Here is a 5,213-nt window from a genome sequence, read left to right as displayed (position 1 = left end):
GCAGGGTTGATAATTTATTATATATATTGTCAAAGAAGTGTGGATCATCATTATTTGGTCCGTAAAGGTTAATGAGCCATATCTGTTTATGGTCCAATAACATATTTAAAATAATCCATCTACCTTGCATATCTATTTGGACAATTTGCACATTCGGATCGAAATTACTATTAATTAATATCATCACCCCTTTTGAATTTCTTTGCCCATGGGAGAAGTATATTTCGCCCCCCTATTCCTTTTTCCACGCAACTTCATCTAGAATTGTTGAATGAGTTTCCTGTAAACAATAGATATTATATTCCTTCTCTTTGAGCCATGTAAATATTGTTCTTCTTTTGTTATTATCAGCTAAGCCATTACAATTATAACTGGCTATACTTATTTCACCATACACCATAATGAGATACAAGTTTCAAGTCTATTTATCATTATATATGTTTGTAAATTTACCAATAGAAAATACCGTAATGATTGAGTGTCCATATAGCTGTACCGTGATATTTGCATTGCTACTAAGTAACCCTTCAATTGTTCTCCACTAATTCCCCCGCTAAAGCCCCTCCCCATCCCAAGCTGAGCCGTCATCCCAGTGATCGGCATCCCACCCACGTCCCTCCGGATCCCTAGGGCCCGAGAGGCCAGGACCCATCCATCGAAAACAGCACACAGTGCCACCCACAAAACAGAAGCAGATTAACCGCCAAAAGCATTTCCAATGCTGTCACATATATATATATATATATATATAACTATTAAAAAATATATATCTATTCAAATATCTTGCATATCTTATTTTCCGTCATTATCAATTAATATGCGTAATAATGTTGGCAGTTCATGCGTAGGATTTTAACATATAACCCGGATTGCCATTGTATTACATTTAATTTATTGACAAGCACATATTATCCTAGCAAACAACTACCGTGGTCCATCCCATACTCCCCCCAACATCCCCCACAACAGATGCAGGACAAACACACACGCACATACTCCAACACACTCAACCCCTTTCCTCCACAATCAACCATAAAATCAGATGCTCAACGGTTGTTACATCCCAGAGCCCAACTCAAGAAAGGACCTGATTTACGAGTGCACATACAGTTACAGCTGATTGAGAAAGCATGCAAGATTGAGCAGAAATTGACAACAATGTGAGATTTGATTAATCTATTTAATCTATGTCAAGTCCTAGGTGATGGAGATCAGATCCACCCTCTTCACATGAGACACAAACACTCTGGTCCTCCGTTGTAACCATTTTCCCCAATCATCTATGTGCAGTCAGACCTTTGATTATTTTGTGCCACAATGATAAACCCCCTCTCTGATTGTCCGAGTGTGACCCCCTCCCCATGGGTTACTGCAGCCAGTGTTGCCAGCACTGCCACTACCTGGGTGGGGGTACCCCACCGGAATCCCCACCGGCTAGGTACAAGGTCGTCAAGGTTCTCATTAGCAGCTTTGAGAATTTCCTTGTATATAATGCTCTCCCATCAGGGGGCTCTGGCTTTGTAGGACCAACCCTGCCAGGCAGGCTCAGAATCTTGAGGGGGCGGTGCTGCTCAAGTAGGTCTCTGACCGCATTTATTTCTCTGTTTAGGCTGCATACTCACAGCAGGTCCATAATACAGATGGGAACTTCTCTTGGTGTATGGGTCACTCAGGTGGATGTCCAGGATATAGGGTTGGGGATCTTTCCATCATGATAGGACAATACAAAATTAGATTAGATGTATACTATATTTAAAAATGTATATCCCTCATCTACACAAAATTGAAAGCTCTCTCTCACTACCCCTGCTCATAGACACCCGTCGGCTCTGGGATATGCAACCATTTCCCCTCTCACTCACTTAACGCCGCACCCTTCCAAACACAAAAATGCACACCACATGGTTGACTGCGGAGGAAATGGGCCGAGTGCGCAAACGCACCCGAATCCCACACCTGCCGCAAGGGGGAAAGGACGCCAGGGAGAACACAGGACCAACCACAACAACCGTCCGCCAAAACAACAATTGCCCGCCAAAAAGCTAATTAGTTGTATTTGAAGATATATTATTCTGCTTGTTATCTTTTCTTGTTATATCGTTTTATCCTTTTTTAAAATACTATACTTACTATAAATGTTCTTTAATATTACAATCCCTATCATTGCTAGTATTGGGTGTTCCATTATTCAACTCCTCTATTACAACTTTTAGAATAGCCATGGAGTAGTCTTTGTGTCTCTGAACATTTGGTTGTCAATATACAGTTTATCGACTACAAGTGCAACACGTTTCCCTTTTAATCTATTTTCCTTGAAGATTGGATACAGAACTTTGCGCCTTTCTGCAATCTCCCTAGGGAACTGATCATTCATGCCTATTTTCGTGCCAGCGAGTCTTTTACCTAGGCTTTTAACCATTGCTTAATCCTTAAAAAATTCAAAATTTGGCAACGATTGGGCGATCATATTTCTGTCCTCTTTGTCCGAAATGGTGTACACGTTCGAGTTGGATTTTATCAACAGCCTCGAGTGGGATTTGAAGCGCTGTATGCAGGAAATCCTTCATAATATTCTCGGTTATTTCTCCCTCCCTTTCCTGAATACCCGTAAGTACTCGATTTTCTCTCATCGATCTAGTTTGGATGTCTAGTAAGGCTTCTCTCAGAAGGTTGTTCTACTTTTTAAGTTCCCTAACGTCCGTTTCCATCTTAGTTACTGTCACTTTAAATTTTTTGGTTTCTTTCTCCATTATCGCAGCTTTTTCGTCACTCATTTCAAGACCCGCTTTCAACTCTTTTACGTCCTTACTGACCAATTCTAGTGTGCCAAATTTGTCATTTATCGACTTCAACAGGTCGCTTTCCACACTTACCAGACCCAGTGGTGAAAAGCATATATCATCTGTATCAGTCGACGAGTCACGTTTTCTCTTGGAGATTGGTTCTCCTCGTTTATCTTCCGCCATGTTTGGGTGTTGCGTGTTGTTGTAATATTTGTCGATATATTTCTCTAGCCTTATGATTTGTTTTGTGTTTTTATCCAGATTGAATTTTATTAACTGCACATATATGAAATGCTAATATTTAGTCTAACTTACTGATTTTGAGTATTATGTTTTTATCTTGAGGTGGTTTGTACCGCTTTCTATTCAATACGCCATCTTGTCTAATGCACGCCTTACAAAAGCTGTGCAGCAACGCAACAACGTTGCACGATTCTTGCCATTCTCCTTCGACCTCTCATCAACAAGCTGTTTTCGCCCTCAAGATTGCCAATGACTGGTTGTTTTTTGGTTTGTCGTACCATTCTCGGTAAACCCTAGACACTGTCATGCGAGAAAAGCCCTAGAGGGCGGCCGTTTCTGAGATACTGGACCCGGTGCACCTGGCACCGACGATGATACCACGCTCAAAGTCGCTTAGGTCACTTGTTTTGCCCATTCTAATGTTCAATCGAACAGTAACTGAATGCCTTGATGCCTGTCTGCCTGCTCTATATATCAAGCAAAGGCCACGTGACTCACTGTCTGTAGGAACGATCCATTTTCTTGAACAGGGTGGTATACCTAATAAACTGGCCGGTGAGTTTAGTGTATGCTAAAACAATTGGGGAAATTATATTATTTTATACAAACACAATTGGTCTCATAAACAAAATTCTCAAATATAAAAGTTATTGACACACCTGTTTTCAATTCTCCAGCACCCTACCCTTGTGAGGATAACGACACTGAGCCTTTTTCTAAAATGTTTAATGAGATTGGAGAAGATGTTGGGAGAGAGGGGTGTTTTCACATACATAGTCCTCTTTAAAGTGAACTCTGGGGTAAATTCACATTGCCAAGTTTAGAAAGGAACCAATATCTTTATCCAACATTCACTCAATGCACTCTGGGTTTTTACAAAGTGCAGGACAAGCCATTCCAGAACCTTGCCCGCAGCTGTTTTCCCCCAGCAGTATTTTTTAGGTGAAGGAGCGCAATGTTTTTTATATGACGTCATACTTCGTCAAAGTTTGTATCGACAGATGTGGCCTATTGAATATCATTGGAGAATAGGCATAAAATGCACCCTCCAATTGCAACGTCTGCCTATGACCACACATAGGCCTATTATCTCAAGAAAATGTTATATTTTTAATACCCTCAAACACCAAGTTAGGCATACCTCATTTCAAAATAGGCCATCATCACTGTCAATCATGAAGGGTAATTCTTTACGTGTTACCGGTGAAATGTCCAAACTGCATGCCAATCATTTGATCTCAATCAGCTTCATGGGAATATCTATTTAGATCTTCTTGAATTAATGTTTATCAGCTAATTAAAGCAGATAGTGTTGAACTATAAGCCTTTCTTGTAGGCCTATTGTGTTTCAATCAAAGCATGTATCCTGCATAGTAGAGCGTGCTGTTGAGTTTTAGCCACATGAGGAAAAACGGGACTATTCAGCTTCAGATAAGAAATGACTGAGGTGTTGTTTTTGGTGTAACATATTATAGGCCTACTATGCTACAGTATATGCTATTATATTTGGTTCTGTTATGTCAAATACTTATTAATCATTATGTGATCTTGCGAGACATTGATTTAGCTTGGATCTAACTAAATGAGCACCATTGTGAGGAGTGATAATCTTCTATTTCTAATAATAATAATAATAATAATAATAAGTGATGAGTAGGACTATTAGGAGAAGGCAACAGAACTTGAGGGTTATTATAAGCGATTTGAGCACCCTTTGAATTGTGGTGCTGAAAGGACAGCACCCTAACCAAGTGGTCACATATTGTTCTGGGTCCGTGCATAGCCGCAGGAAGTAGGGGTGCTATATACTGTATATATTTATTGGACCTCTGCACACAGGCCTACAGTTATTCATAATTCGCACCACCACCAGAGAGAGAAAATTCAAGGAAGAAACCACCATTTACCTACCTATAGGCTGCTATAGCCTACATATTTAATTTGTTTTTCATTCTATCATTTTCCTGGAATCTTTGTGGTAAGTAAAAACATTTTATGTAGAATTGATCAGAATACATTTTCTGTGCATTCTCAAAATGAAAAATGTGAGGGAGCGCCGCACCCCTAAACTACGGCAGCACTAAATCCCTGGTCATGACAGAAGCCAAACATGAGTTGGCTTGGGGGTGTGGTTTGATGTGGGTGTTTCATGGGTGTGTCCTTCGTACCACCAAGACACACCCATCT

The sequence above is a fragment of the Coregonus clupeaformis genome, unplaced genomic scaffold (assembly GCF_020615455.1).
Source record: "Coregonus clupeaformis isolate EN_2021a unplaced genomic scaffold, ASM2061545v1 scaf1671, whole genome shotgun sequence".
Lineage (NCBI taxonomy): Eukaryota > Metazoa > Chordata > Actinopteri > Salmoniformes > Salmonidae > Coregonus > Coregonus clupeaformis.
Note: the sequence above shows the minus strand (reverse complement) of the source record.